Source organism: Sminthopsis crassicaudata, chromosome 3 (genome assembly GCF_048593235.1).
Source record: "Sminthopsis crassicaudata isolate SCR6 chromosome 3, ASM4859323v1, whole genome shotgun sequence".
Classification (NCBI taxonomy): domain Eukaryota; kingdom Metazoa; phylum Chordata; class Mammalia; order Dasyuromorphia; family Dasyuridae; genus Sminthopsis; species Sminthopsis crassicaudata.
Window position 1 is genome coordinate 412,464,333 of NC_133619.1, and position 16,817 is coordinate 412,481,149.

Sequence of the window (16,817 nt, forward strand, 5' to 3'; positions counted from 1 at the left end):
CTTATATAATTCCTGACTTTTCTTTGGTAGATGGATTCCCAAATACTTTATACTCTCAATATTTGTTTGGAATGGAATTTCTCTTTGTATCTCTTGCTGTTACATTTTGTTGGTGATATATAAAAATACTGAGGATCTATGTGGATTTATTTTGTATCCTGCCACTTTGCTGAAATTCTGAATTATTTCTAATAGCTTTTTAGCAGGGTCTTTGGGGTTCTCTATGTATACCAGTATGTCATCTGCAAAGAGTGATAGTTTGATTTCCTCATTTCCTACTCTAATTCCTAGAATCTTTTTCTCGGCTCTTATTGCTGAGGCTAGCATTTCTAGTACTATATTGAATAGTAATGGTGATAGTGGGCAAACTTGTTTCACTCCTGATCTTACTGGGAAAGGTTGCAGTTTATTTCTATTGCATATTATGCTTACTGAAGGTCTTAAATATATGCTCCTGATTATTCTAAGGAATAGTCCATTTATTCCTATACTCTCAAGAGTTTTTAGTAGGAATGGATGTTGGATTTTGTCAAATGCTTTTTCTGCATCTATTGAGATGATCATATGGTTTTCATTAATTTGATTATTAATATGGTTAATTATATTAATAGTTTTCCTAATATTAAACCAGCCCTGCATTCTTGGTATAAATCCTACTTGATCATAGTGTATTATCCTGGTGATGATTTTCTGAAGTCTTTTTGCTAATATCTTATTTAATATTTAACATCAATATTCATTAAGGAAATTGGTCTATAATTTTCTTTCTCAGTTTTCAATCGACCTGGTTCAGGTATCAGTACAATGTCTGTGTCATAAAAAGAGTTTGGTAGGACTCCTTCATTTCCTATTTTTTCAAATAGTTTTTATAGCATTGGGGCTAGTTGTTCTTTAAATGTTTGGTAGAATTCACATGTGAATCCATCTGGTCCTGGGGATTTTTTCCTGGGGATTTGATTAATAGTTTGTTCTATTTCTTTTTCTGAAATGGGACTATTTAGGCAATTTATCTCCTCCTCTGCTAATCTAGGGAGCCTATATTTTTAGAGAAAGTCATCCATTTCACTTAAGTTATCAAATTCATTGGCATAAAATTGGGCAAAGTAACTCCTTATTATTTCTCTAATTTCCTCTTCATTGGTGGAAAGATCCCCCTTTTCATTTGTAAGTCTTACAATTTGATTTTCCTCTTTCTTTTTGCTGATCAGATTTACCAAAGGTTTATGTATTTTATTGGCTTTTTTTCATAAAACCCACTCTTGGTTTTATTTATTAATTCAATAGGTTTTTTTTTTTACATTCAATATTATTGATTTCTCCTTTTAATTTTTGTATTTCAAGTTTAATTTTGGTTGGGGGTTTTTAATTTGGTCTTTTTCTAACTTTTTAAGTTGCAAGCCCAATTTGTTAATCTTCTCTTTCTCTATTTTCTTCAAATAAGCCTCTAAAGACATAAAATTTCCCCTTATGACTGCTTTAACTGCATCCCACAGATTTTGGTATGATGTCTCATCACTGTCATTATCTTGGGTGAAATTATTAATTGTTTCTATAATTTACTGTTTCACCCAGTCATTCTTTAAGATGAGATTGTTCATTTTCCAAATACTTTTGGTCTATTTACCCCTAACTTCTTACTGAATGAAGCTTTTATTGCATTGCTATCTGAGAAGAAGCCATTTATTATTTCTGCCTTCCTACATTTAATTTTGAGATCTTTATGTCCTAATATATAGTCAATTTTTGTATAGGATCCATGAACTGCTGAGAAGAAAGTATATTCCTTTCTATTGCCATTCAGTTTTCTCCAAAGGTCTATCATACCTAGTTTTTCTAATGTTCTATTTCCTTTTTTTTTATTTCTTTCTTATTTGTTTTGTGGTTTGATTTGTCTAAATCTGAGAGTGCAAGGTTGAGATCTCCCACTATTATAGTTTTACTGTCTATTTCTTCTTGCAGTTCTCTTAAATTTTCCTTTAGAAAGTTAGATGCTATACCACTTGGTGCATATATGTTTAGTATTGATATGGCTTCATTATTTATGCTACTTTTCAGCAGGATATATTTTCCTTCCTAATTTTTTTTTAACTAGATCAAATTCTGCTATTGCTTGATCTGAGATAAGGATAGCTACCCCTGCTTTTTTGGCTTTACCTGAAGCATAATAGGTTCTGTTCCAACCTTTTACCTTTACTCTGTATGTATCTCCCTGCTTTAAGTGTGTTTCTTTTAAACAACATATTGTAGGGTTCTGATTTTTGATCCAGTCTGCTATCTGTCTCCTTTTGATGGGAGGGTTCATCCCATTCACATTTACAGTTAAAATGACTAATTCTGTATTTCCTGCCATCATATTATCCCCAGATTATGCTTATTCCCTTGACCCCCCTGATCCCCCTCCCCGATATTTAATTTACAGGCCCCCCCCCTTGTGATGCACAGCCCACCCTTTTTTTTAGTAACCTTCCCCCCTCCTTCCAAGTCCCTTCCCTTATTCTCCTTTTCCTTTTCCCTTTTCCTCTCCCCCTTTTAATGAGGTGAGCAAAAATTCTCTGAAAAACAAATATGTCAATTATTCACTCTTTGATGCTCTTCTGATGAGAGTAAGATACACACAATGATTCTCCCCCTCACTAAATTCCCTACGATATGGTGTATTTTCTATGCCTCTTCCTGGGATGTAGTTTCCCTCTTTTCATCACTCCTTCCCCTTTTTCTGAAACTACCCCCTTCCCTTTACTAGATCCCCCCTTTTTTTCTTTTATATCAGTAGAATCAAATTATCCATGAGTACTTTTTATATACCTACAACAGAGTTACAGTTCTCAAGGGTTCTGTGTACCTTTTTCTGTTTCTCTTCAGTCTTTTGGATGGAGATCAATTTTTTTTTATTTAAGTCTGGTTTATTTCTTAGAAACATATGGAATTCCTCTATTTCATTGAATGACCATCTTCTTCCATGGAAGAAAATGCTGAACTTAGCTGGGTAGTTCATTCTTGGTTGCAATCCTTGATCTTTTGCCTTTCAGATTATCAGGTTCCAGGCCCTTATATCTTTTAAAGTGGAGGCAGCCAGATCTTGTGTGACCCTTATTGTGGCACCTTGATATTTAAATTGTTTTTTTCTAGCTACTTGCAAGATTTTCTCCTTTGTGTGGTAATTATGCAGCTTAGCCACAATATTCCGTGTTGTTCTTTTCTTAGAGTCTATTTCAGAAGGAGTTTGATGAATTCTTTTGACTTCTACTTTCCCTTCTGTTTCTATTATCTCTGGACAGTTCTCTTTGTTAATTTCCTGTAAAATAGAATCTAGGCTCTTTTTTTGGTTGTAGTTTTCAGGAAGTCCAATGATCCGCAGATTATCTCTCCTAGATCTATTTTCCAGGTCTATAGATTTTCCCAGTAAGTATTTGATGTTATTCTCCAGCTTTTTTTTTTCTTTTGTTTGACTGATTCTTGGTTTCTCAATGAATCATTCATTTCTATTTGTTCCATCCTGAATTTTAAGGAGTTATTTTCTTCTTTCACAGTTTTTAGTTCTCTTTGCAAATGCCCAATTTCGTTTTTAAATTAATAATTTTGCTCTTTTGAATTTTTTTCTATTTCCCTAATTTTTTTTTGAGAATTATTTTCTTTTTCCAATTCAGAAATTCTATTTTCTTGAGACTTTTTTTTCATCTTTTCTAATTCAGAAATCCTACTTTCCTGTGATTTTTTACCCTTTTCTAATTCACAAATTTAATTTCCCTGCATGTCCTGTGAATTCTTTATTTTTCCCAACTCCAATTTCAGAACATTGTTATTCTCTATCATAGCTTCCCTTTCCTTTCCCCATTTTTCTTCAAACTCTCTTAACTTTTTAATAGGCTCTTCGAGGAGAGAGTTATGTGATGGGGGGCAGGTATCGTTCCCCTTTAGGTTGTTATCTGCTGACTCTCTGCTGTTAACTTCCTTGGGGTTGGGTACCAGCTCTTTCTCTGTGTAGAATGAATCAATTGTTCCTTTGGCTTCTTACTCATGATTAAACAAGCTTTTGGGGTCTGTCCCTGGGGTAGGAAATTATTTATTTATTTATTTACCAGCTTCCTCCCAGACCAGATGGATGCAGCGGCTCCTGTGCCTCAGCTAAGAGAGACCTCTGGGAGACAGTTCCCCAACCCCTCCCTGGAAGTGCCTCACAGGTGATCAGCACTGCTGTACTTTGAGGGCAGCACTATGTGTCCTAGTGGATTCCCTGAGGTTTGAGACTGAACAGTAAAGGCAACACAAAGCCCAGCCTATGTGTCCCGGTGGGGCGTGGATGTCAGCAGCAGGTGACATGAAAAGCCCCTGTGCTCAAACTGGAAGTGTCTTCCCTGAAACCGTGGTCCCTATTTCAAAGGTTCAGCTTCTCTGGGACTTCCCGGGGCTGAGTTCCACAGCCTCCAGCCAAGCAAGGCACTGTGTGTTTCCTTAGGCCATGTCAGCCTACTTCTCAATCTCTTAACTACTCCCAGGGGAAAGCCTGGACAGCCTAAATCGGCCACACCCACAGTGCTGAGATCTGCAGAGTCACCTCTGGGATCTGGGAAGATCTAATCTGGTTTTTAAATTTTAAGGTGGCTTGATTTCTCTTCTGAACTGCTGTTTTATAAGCAGAGAAGAGCTAACAGCCTGTGCCAGATTCTTCTATCTCAGTGGCTTCTCTGATTCCAGAGCTCTCCTCAGAGCATTTGGAGCAGTGTGCCACCACTCAACCGTCTGTGCTGGCCTCTTTTTTTTTTTTTTCCTCCCCTGGGGACTGACCTTTCCTGTTTAAATTCCAGATTCTCTTCAGCTGGTAAGTAGTGCTTCCAGTCCTTGTGTTTTCTATCAGTCCAGTGCTATTTTTGAGACTGAATTTATCTAATTGGTTGTGAGGGTATAAGGGCGCTCACAGAGTCGCGTGTATCTTCTCCGCCATCTTTGCTCCGCCCCCCCCAGAATTAGTAATTTTAACTGTAAGTATGAAGGGGATGAACTCTCCCATTAAGAGGACATGGATAGAAGACTGGATCAAAAGTCAGAACCCTATTATATGTTGCTTATAGGAAACACATTTAAAGCAGGGAGATACATACAGAGTAAAGGTAAAAGGCTGGAGTAGAATCTATTATGCTTCAAGTGAAGTCAAAAAAGCAGGGGTAGTCATCCATATCTCAGACCAAGCAAAATTAAAAATTAATCTAATTAAAAGAGATAAGGAAGGAAAGTATATCTTGCTAAAGGATAGCATATACAATGAAGCCATATAAATACTAAACATATATGCAAAAGTGATATGGAATCTAACTTCCTAAGGGAAAAGTTAACAGAGTTGCAAGAAGAAAGAGACAGAAAAACTATAATAGTGGGAGATCTCAACCTTGCACTCTCAGATTTAGATAAATCAAACCACAAAACAATTAAGAAAGAAATTAAAGCAGTAAATAGAATATTAGAAAAATTAGGTATGATAGATCTTTGGAGAAAACTGAATGGTGATAGAAAGGTGTATGCTTTTTTTCTCAGCAGTTCATGGAACCTTTACAAAAATTGACCATATATTAGGACATAAAGATCTCAAAATTAAATGTAGGAAGGGAGAAAGAGTAAATGCTTTCTTCTCAGATCACGATGCAATAAAAACTACATTCAACAAGAAGTTAGGGGTAAATAGACCAAAAAGTAATTGGAAACTAAATAATCTCATCTTAAAGAAGGATTGGGTAAAACAGCAAATTGTAGAATCAATAATTTCACCCAATATAATGACAATGATGAGACATCATACCAAAATTTATGGGATGCAGCTAAAGTGGTAATAAGGGGAAATTCTATATCTTTAGAGCCTTACTTGAAAAAAAAATAAAGAGAAGATAAATGAATTGGGCCTACAATTTAAAAAGCTAGAAAAAGACCAAATTAAAAACCCCCAACCAAATACTAAACTTGAAATTCTAAAATTAAAATGGAAATTAATAAAATTGGAAGTAAAAAAAAAAAAAACTATTGAATTAATAAACAAAAATAAGACTTGGTTTTATGAAAAAAAAAAAAACAATAAAAAATAAACCTCTGGCAGTTTTGATCAGAAAAAGGAAAGAGGAAAATCAAATTATTAGTCTTAAAAATGAAAAGGGGGAAAAATAAATAAATAAAAAATAATTTTAAAAAACAAAAAACATGAAGATGGCGGAGAAGAAACACACTACTCAGTGAACGTCCTCACTCCCTCACAACCAATTAGATAAATTAAGTCTCAAAATTAGCTCAGGACTGATAGATACCACAAGGACTGGAAGCACGACTTACCAGCTGAAGAGAATCTGGAGTTTCAACAGGAAAGGTCAGTTCTCAGGGGAGGAATAAGAAAGACCAGCACAGATGGTGGGGTAGGGGCACACTGCGCCCATTGCGCTGGGAGGGGCTCTGGGATCAGAGAAGCCACTGAGGTAAAGGAATCTGGCACAGGCTGTTAGCTCTTCTCTGCTAATTATTTAGCAGTTCAGAAGAGAAAGCCAAAATATTTTAAAACTCAGATTAGATTTCCCCCCCCCCCACCCTGGGGCAGACTCGGCACCAGGGGGTGTGGCCTCAGCTACCTCCTGAGAATAGTTAAGAGACTGACAAGTGGGTGGATACGGCCCAAGGCAACACACACGGCCTAGCTTAGCTGGAGGGAGTGGAACTCAGCTCCAGGAAGTCCCAGAGAAGCGGAACCTTTGAACTAGGGACCGCGGTTTCTGGCAGACACTTCCAGTTTGAGCGCAGGGGCTTCTCACGTCACCTGCTGCAGACGTCCACTCCCCACCCGGACACATAGGCTGAGCTTCTTGCTGTCTTCACTATTCTACGCCCTCAAAGCACAGCAGTGCTAATCACCTCTGAGGCACTTCCAGGGAGGGGGTGGGGAACTCTCTCCCAGAGCTCTCTCTTAGCTCAGGCTCAGGAGCCGCTGCATCCATCCGGTCTGGGAGGAAGCTGGTAAAGAAGTAAATAATTTCCTACCCCAGGGACAGACCCCAAAACATTTTTTAAGTATGAGCAAAAAAGCTAGAAAAACTATAGATTCCTTCTATACAGAGAAAGAGCGGGTATCCAACCCCGAGGAAGTTAACAGCAAAGATTCAGAAGATAACAACCTAAAGGGGAATGATTCCTGCCCCCCATCACATAACTCTCCCCTAGAAGAAGCTCTTAAGAAATTGAGGGAGATTGAAGAAAAATGGGGCAAGGAAAGGGAAGTTATGATAGAAAATAACAACGTCCTGAAATTGGAGTTGGAAAAAATAAAGAATTCACAGGAGATGCAGGGAAACAAAATTAGTGAATTAGAAAAGGTTAAAAAAACACAGGAAAGTAGGATTTCTGAATTGGAAAAGATAAAAAAGTCTCAAGAAAATAGAATTTCTGAATTGGAAAAAGAAAATAATTCTCAAAAAAAAAAAATTAGGGAAATGGAAAAAAATTCAATAGAGCAAAATAATTCATTTAAAAACGAAATTGGGCATTTACAAAAAGAACTAAAAACTGTGAAAGAAGAAAATAACTCCTTAAAAGTCAGGATGGAACAAATAGAAATGAATGATTCACAGAGAACCCAAGAATCAGTCAAACAAAACAAAAAAAATGAGAAGCTGGAGAACAACGTCAAATACTTACTGGGAAAATCTATAGACCTGGAAAATAGATCTAGGAGAGATAATCTGCGGATTATTGGACTTCCAGAAAACTATGACCAAAAAAAGAGCCTAGATTCTATTTTATAGGAAATTATCAAAGAGAACTGTCCAGAGATAATAGAAACAGAAGGGAAAGTAGATGTGGAAAGAATTCATCGAACTCCTTCTGAAATAGACCCTAAAAAAAGAACACCACGGAATATTGTGGCTAAGCTGCAGAATTACCACACAAAGGAGAAAATCCTGCAAGCAGCTAGAAAAAAACAATTTAAATACCAAGGTGCCACAATAAGGGTCACCCAAGATCTGGCTGCCTCCACATTAAAAGATAGAAGGGCCTGGAACCTGATATTCCGTAAGGCAAAAGATCAAGGACTGCAACCAAGAATGAACTACCCAGCTAAGTTTAGCATCTTTTTCCACGGAAGAAGATGGTCATTCAATGAAACAGAGGAATTCTATATGTTTCTAAGAAAAAAACCAGACTTAAACAAAAAATTTGATCTACATCCACAAGACTGAAGAGAAACAGAAAAAGGTACACAGAACCCTTGAGAACTGTAACTCTGTTGTGGGTATATAAAAAATACTCAAGGATAATTTGATTTTACTGATATAAAAGAAAAAAAGGGGGGTGTAGTAAAGGGAAGGAGGTCGGTTCAGAAAAAGGGGAAGGAGTGATAAAAAGAGGGAAACTACATCCCAGGAAGAGACATAGAAAATACACCATATCTGAGGGAACTTAGTGAGGGGGAGAATCATTGTGTGAATCTTACTCTCATCAGAAGAGGCTCAAAGAGTAAATAATTAACATATTTGTTTTTCAGAGAATTTTCTCTCACCTCATTAAAAGGGGGGAGAGGAAAAGGGAAAAGGAAAAGGGGAATAAGTGAAGGGACTTGGAGGGAGGGGGGAGGGATCCTAAAAAAAAAAAAAAGAGGGAGGGTTGCGCGTCACAAGGGGGGTCTGTAAATTAAATATCGGGGAGGGGGATCAGGGGGGTCAAGGGAAAAAAGCATAATCTGGGGATAATACGATGGCAGGAAATACAGAATTAGTAATTTTAACTGTAAATGTAAATGGGATGAACGATCCCATCAAACGGAGACGGATAGTAGATTGGATCAAAAAGCAGAACCCTACAATATGTTGCCTACAGGAAACACACTTAAAGCAGGGAGATACATACAGAGTAAAGGTAAAAGGTTGGAACAGAGCCTATTATGCTTCAGGTAAAGCCAAAAAAGCAGGGGTAGCTATCCTTATCTCAGATCAAGCAAAAGCAGAAGTAGATCTCGTTAAAAAAGATAAGGAAGGAAACTATATCCTGCTGAAAGGTAGCATAAATAATGAAGCCATATCAATACTAAACATATATGCACCAAGTGGTATAGCATCTAACTTTCTAAAGGAAAAGTTAAGAGAACTGCAAGAAGAAATAGACAGTAAAACTATAATAGTGGGAGATCTCAACCTTGCACTCTCAGATTTAGACAAATCAAACCACAAAACAAACAAGAAAGAAATTAAAAAAGTAAATAGAACATTAGAAAAACTAGGTATGATAGACCTTTGGAGAAAACTGAATGGCAATAGGAAGGAATATACTTTCTTCTCAGCAGTTCATGGATCCTATACAAAAATTGACCATATACTAGGACATAAAGATCTCAAAATTAAATGTAGGAAGGCAGAAATAATAAATGCCTTCTTCTCAGATCACAATGCAATAAAAGCTACATTCAGTAAAAAGTTAGGGGTAAATAGACCAAAAAGTAATTGGAAACTGAATAATCTCATCTTAAAGAATGACTGGGTGAAAGAGCAAATTATAGAAACAATTAACAATTTCACCCAAGATAATGATAATGATGAGACATCATATCAAAATCTTTGGGATGCAGCTAAAGCGGTAATAAGGGGAAATTTTATATCTTTAGAGGCTTATTTGAAGAAAATTGAGAAAGAGAAGATTAACGAATTGGGCTTACAACTTAAAAGGCTAGAAAAAGACCAAATTATAAACCCCCAACCAAAAATTAAACTCGAAATACAAAAATTAAAAGGAGAAATCAATAAAATTGAAAGTAAAAAAACTATTGAATTAATAAATAAAACCAAGAGTTGGTTTTATGAAAAAGCCAATAAAATAGATAAACCTTTGGTAAATTTGATCAAAAAAAAGAAAGAGGAAAATCAAATTGATAGTCTTACAAATGAAAAGGGGGATCTTTCCACCAATGAAGAGGAAATTAGAGAAATAATAAGGAGTTACTTTGCCCAACTTTATGCCAATAAATTTGATAACTTAAGTGAAATGGATGACTTCCTCCAAAAATATAGGCTCCCTAGATTAACAGAGGAGGAGATAAATTGCTTAAATAGTCCCATTTCAGAAAAAGAAATAGAACAAGCTATTAATCAACTCCCCAGGAAAAAATCCCCAGGGCCAGATGGATTCACATGTGAATTCTACCAAACATTTAAAGAACAATTAGCCCCAATGTTATATAAATTATTTGAAAAAATAGGGGATGAAGGAGTCCTACCAAATTCCTTTTATGACACAGACATGGTACTGATACCTAAACCTGGTAGATCGAAAACTGAGAAAGAAAATTATAGACCAATCTCCTTAATGAATATTGATGCTAAAATCTTAAATAAGATATTAGCAAAAAGACTTCAGAAAATCATCTCCAAGATAATACACTATGATCAAGTAGGATTTATTCCAGGAATGCAGGGCTGGTTTTATATTAGGAAAACTATTAATATAATTGACCATATTAATAATCAAATTAATAAGAACCATAGGATCATCTCAATAGATGCAGAAAAAGCATTTGACAAAATCCAACATCCATTCCTACTAAAAACTCTTGAGAGTATAGGAATAAACGGATTATTCCTTAGAATAATCAGGAGTATATATTTAAGACCGTCAGTAAGCATAATATGCAATAGAAATAAACTGCAACCTTTCCCAGTAAGATCAGGAGTGAAACAAGGTTGCCCACTATCACCATTACTATTCAATATAGTACTAGAAACTCTAGCCTCGGCAATAAGAGCCGAGAAAGAGATTCAAGGAATTAGAGTAGGAAATGAGGAAATTAAACTATCACTTTTTGCAGATGACATGATGGTATACTTAGAGAACCCCAAAGACTCTGCTAAAAAGCTACTAGAAATAATTCAAAATTTCAGCAAAGTGGCAGGATACAAAATAAATCCACATAAATCCTCGGCATTTTTATATATCACTAACAAAATGCAACAGCAAGAGATACAAAGAGAAATTCCATTCCAAACAAATGTTGATAGTATAAAATATTTGGGAATCCATCTACCAAAGAAAAGTCAGGAATTATATGAGAAAAATTACAAAACACTTGCCACAAAAATAAAATCAGATTTAAATAATTGGAAAGACATTCAGTGCTCTTGGATAGGCCGAGCGAATATAATAAAGATGACAATACTCCCCAAACTAATCTATTTATTTAGTGCTATACCAATCAGACTCCCAAGAAACTATTTTAATGACCTAGAAAAAATAACAACAAAATTCATATGGAAGAATAAAAGGTCAAGAATTGCAAGGGAACTAATGAAAAAAAACTCAGAGGAAGGTGGTCTAAGTGTACCTGATCTAAAGCTATATTATATAGCAGCAGTCACCAAAACCATTTGGTATTGGCTACGAAATAGACCGGTAGATCAGTGGAACAGATTAGATACAAAGGACAAAAAAGGGTACATCTATAGCAATCTAATCTTTGACAAACCCAAAGATTCCAACATTAGGGATAAAAATTCATTATTCGGAAAAAACTGTTGGGAAAACTGGAAATTAGTATGGCAGAAATTAGATATGGATCCACACTTAACACCATATACCAAGATAAGATCAAAATGGGTCCATGATTTAGGCATAAAGAGGGAGATAATAAATAGATTAGAGGAACAGAGGATAATCTACCTCTCAGACTTGTGGAGGAGGAAGGAATTTATGACCAGAGGAGAACTAGAGATCATTATTGATCACAAAATAGAAGATTTTGATTACATCAAACTAAAAAGTTTCTGTACAAATAATACTAATGCAAACAAGATTAGAAGGGAAGTAACAAATTGGGAAAATATTTTTAAAAACAAAGGTTCAGACAAAGGTCTCATTTCCAAAATATATAGAGAACTGACCATAATTTATAAGAAACCAAACCATTCTCCAATTGATAAATGGTCAAAGGATATGAACAGACAATTCTCAGAGGAAGAAATTGAAACTATATCCACTCACATGAAAGAGTGTTCCAAATCACTACTGATCAGAGAAATGCAAATTAAGACCACTCTGAGATACCACTACACACCTGTCAGATTGGCTAAGATGACAGGAACAAATAATGACAAATGTTGGAGGGGATGTGGGGAAATTGGGACACTAATGCATTGCTGGTGGAGTTGTGAAAGAATCCAGCCATTCTGGAGAGCAATCTGGAATTATGCCCAAAAAGTTATCAAACTGTGCATACCCTTTGACCCAGCAGCGCTACTACTGGGATTATATCCCAAAGAAATACTAAAGAGCGGAAAGAGACATATATGTGCCAAAATGTTTGTGGCAGCTCTTTTTGTTGTAGCTAGAAACTGGAAGATGAATGGATGTCCATCAGTTGGAGAATGGTTGGGTAAATTGTGGTATATGAAAGTTATGGAATATTATTGCTCAGTAAGAAATGACCAGCAGGAGGAATACAGAGAGGGTTGGAGAGACTTAAATCAACTGATGCTGAGTGAAATGAGCAGAACCAGAAGATCACTGTATACTTCAACAACGATACTGTATGAGGATGTATTCTGATGGAAGTGGAAATCTTCAACATAAAGAAGATCCAACTCACTTCCAGTTGATCAATGATGGACAGAGGTAGATACACCCAGAGAAGAAACACTGGGAGGGGAATGTAAATTGTTAGCACTAATATCTGTCTGCCCAGGTTGCATATACCTTCGGATTCTAATGTTTATTGTGCAACAAGAAAATGATATTCACACACATGTATTTTACTTAGACTATATTGTAACACATGTAAAATGTATGGTATTGCCTGTCGTCGGGGGGAGGGAATAAGGGAGGGGGGGTAATTTGGAAAAATGAATACAAGGGATAATATTATAAAATATATATATATATATAATAAAAAAAAATTAAAAAAAAAAAAAAAAAAAAACATGAAAAGGGGGGACTTTTCACTAACTAAGAGGAAATTAGAGCAATAATAAGGAGTTATTTTGCCCAACTTCATGCCAATAAATTTGAAAACTAAAGTGAAATGGATGACTACTTCCAAAAATATAGGCTTCCCAGATTAACAGAGCAGGAGATAAATTGCTTAAATAGTCCCATTTCAGAAAAGAAATAGAACAAGCTATTAATCAACTCCCCAGGAAAAAATCCCCTGGACCAGATGGATTTACATGTGAATTCTACCAAACATTTAAAGAACAATTAGCCCCAATGTTATATAAACTAATTGAAAAAATAGGGAATGAAGGAATCCTACCAAACTCTTTTTATGACACAGACATAGTACTGATACCCAAACATGTAGATTGAAAACTAAGAAAGAAAATTATAGACCAATTTCCTTAATGAATATTGATGCTAAAATCTTAAGTCAGATATTAACAAAAAGACTTCAGAAAATCATCCCCAGGATAATACACTATGATCAAGTAGGATTTATACTAGGAATGCTGGGCACATATTATATTAGGAAAACTGTTAGTATAATTGACCATATTAATAATCAAATTAACAAAAACCACATGATCATCTCAATAGATGCAGAAAAAGCATTTGCTATAATCCAACATGCATTCCTATTAAAAACTCTTGAGAGTATAGGAATAAATGGACTATTCCTTAAAATAGTCACGATCATATATTTAAAACCAACAGTAAGCATCATATGTAATAGGGATAAACTGGAACCTTTTCCAGTAAGATCAGGAGTGAAAAAAGTTTGCCCACTATCACCATTAATATTCAATATTATATTAGAAATGGTAGCCTTGGCAATAAGAGTCAAGAAAGAGATTAACGGAATTAGAGTAGGTAATGAGCAAATCAAACTATCACTCTTTGCAGATGATATGATGATATACTTAGAGAACCACAGAGATTCTAATAAAAAGCTATTAGAAATAATTCACAACTTTAGCACAGTTGCTGGATACAAAATAAATCCACATAAATCTTCAGCATTTTTATACTTCACCAACCAAATCCTACAACAAGGGATACAAAGAGAAATTCCATTCAAAATAACTAATGAGAATATAAATATTTGGGAATTCATCTACCAAAGAAAAGTAGGAATTATATGAGCAAAATTACAAAACACTTGCCACAAAAATAAAGTCAGATTTAAATAAATGGAAAGACATTGCTCTTCGATAGGCCGAGCAAATATAATAAAGATGACAATACTCCCTAAACTACTCTATTTATTTAGTTCTATACCAATCACACTCATATGAAACTATTTTAATGACCTAGAAAAAATAACAACAAAATTCCTATGAAAGAACAAAAGGTCAATAATTTCAAGGGAATGAATGAAAAAAAAAAAGTCACATGAAGGTGGTCTAAGTGTACCTGATCTAAAGCTATATTATAAAGCAGCAGTCACCAAAACCATTTGGTATTGGCTAAGAAATAGACTAGTTGATCAGTGGATTAGGTTAGGTTCACTGGACAAAATAGTGTACAACTATAGCAGTCTAGTGTATGACAAACGCAAAGATCCCAACTTTTGGAATAAGAATTCATTATGTGACAAAAACTGTTGGGAAAACTGGAAATTAGTATGGAAGAAAAAAGATATGGACCACACTTAATACCATATACCAAGACAAGATCAAAATGGGTCCATGATTTAGGCATAAAGAATGAGATCTTAAATAGATTAGAGAAACATAGGATAGTTTGCCTCTCAGACTTATGGAGGAGGAAGGAATTTGTGACCAAAGGAGAACTAGAGATCATTATTGATCACAAAATAGAAAATTTTGATTACATCAAATTAAATAGCTTTTGTACAAAATAAAATAAAATAAAATAAAATAAAACTAATGCAACAATATTAGAAGGGAAGTAACAAATTGGGAAAATATTTTTACAGTTAAAGTTACAGTTTAATGCCTCCTTTCCAAAAATATATAGAGAACTGATTCTAATTTATAAGAAATCAAACCATTCTCCAATTGATAAATGGTCAAAGGATATGAACAGACAATTTTTAGATGATCAAATTGAAACTATTTCCACTCATATGAAACAGGGTTTGAAATCACTATTCATCAGAGAATTGCAAATTAAGACAAATCTGAAATACCACTACACACCTGTCAGCATGGCTAAGATGACAGCAAAAAATAATGATGAATGTTGGAGAGGATGTGGGAAAACTGGGACACTGATGGATTGTTGGTGGAGTTATAAAAGAATCCAACCATTCTAGAGAGCAATCTGGAATTATGCCCCCAAAATTATCAAACTGTGCATATATCCTTTGCTCCAGCAGTGCTACTACTGGACTTATATCCCAAGGAAATACTAAAGAAGGGAAAGGGACATGTATGTGCCAAAATGTTTGTTTCAGCCCTTTTTGTAGTGGCTAGAAACTGGAAAATGAATGGTTGCCTATCATTTGGAGAATGGTTGGGTAAACCATGATTTATGAATGTTATGGAATATTATTGCTCTGTAAGAAATGACCAACAGGATGAATACAGAGAGGATTGGAGAGACTTACATGAACTGATGCTGAGTGAAATGAGCAGAACCAGGAGATCATTATACTCTTCAACAATGATACTATATGAAAATGTATTCTGATAGAAGTGGATATCTTCAACATAGAGAAGATGTAATTCAGTTCCAGTTGGTCAGTGATGGACAGAAACAGCTACACCCCAAGAAGGAACACTGGGAATTGAGTCAAAACTGTTTGCGCTATTGTCTTTTTTCCCCAGGTTACTTTTACCTTCTGAATCTAGTTCTTACCATACAACAAGAAACTCAGTTTTACACATATCTATTGTATTGAGAAGGGGTAGAAGGAGGGAGGAGAAAATATGGAAAAGATGTGAATACAAGGGATAATGTTGTAAAAAAAATATCCCCACATATGTAATGTCAAAAAACAAAAATTATAAAATTAATAAAAATTAAAAAAAAAAAAAGAATTTAGATCCTGTACCACTTGGTGCATATATATTTAATATTAATACAGCTTCATTATCTATGGTACCCTTTAGCAAGATATAGTGCCCTTCCTTATCTCTTTTAATTAGATCAATTTTTGCTTTTGCTAGATCTGAGATGAGGATGGCTACTCCTACTTTTTTGGCTTCACCTCAAGCATAGTAGATTCTGCTCCAACCTTTTACTTTTGTTCTGTATGCATCACCCTGTTTCAGGTGTGTTTCCTATAAATAACATATGGTAGAATTCTGGCTTTTAATCCAGTCTGCTAACCTGCTTCCTCCTTATTTGGGAGTTTACCCCATTCACATTTATGGTTGGAATGACTAATTCTGTATTGCTTGCTATCATGTTAACCTGGCTTATGCTTTTCTCCTTTCCTTCCCTCTTACCCACCTCCCCAGTATTAAACTTGTGAGCACCACTTGTTTTTCACATTTCTCCCTTTTTAGTATTCCTCCCCCACCTTAAAGTTCCTCCTCCTATTTTACCCCTTTTCTTTACAATTTCTGTATTCCCTTCCCCTTACCTTACTCCTTCCCTCCCACTTTTCAATTAAGTGGAAGAAGTTTCACCATAAATCGGATGTCTATCGATACACATTATGTTCATCTCCCTCCTTTCTTTCTCTCAGATATAATAGGTTACCTTTGCCTCTTCATGAGATGTAGTATCACCACTTTACCCTTTTTTATGATATAATTTCCTTTCCACCTCTAGTTTCTAGGACAAATTATACATGTGTTGTTTACATATTTTTATAGCAAAAATATAGTTCTCAAGATTTCTTTTTACCTTTTTAGAAATCTCTTGAGTTCTGTATTTGAAGATCAAACATTTTGTATAGATCTGTT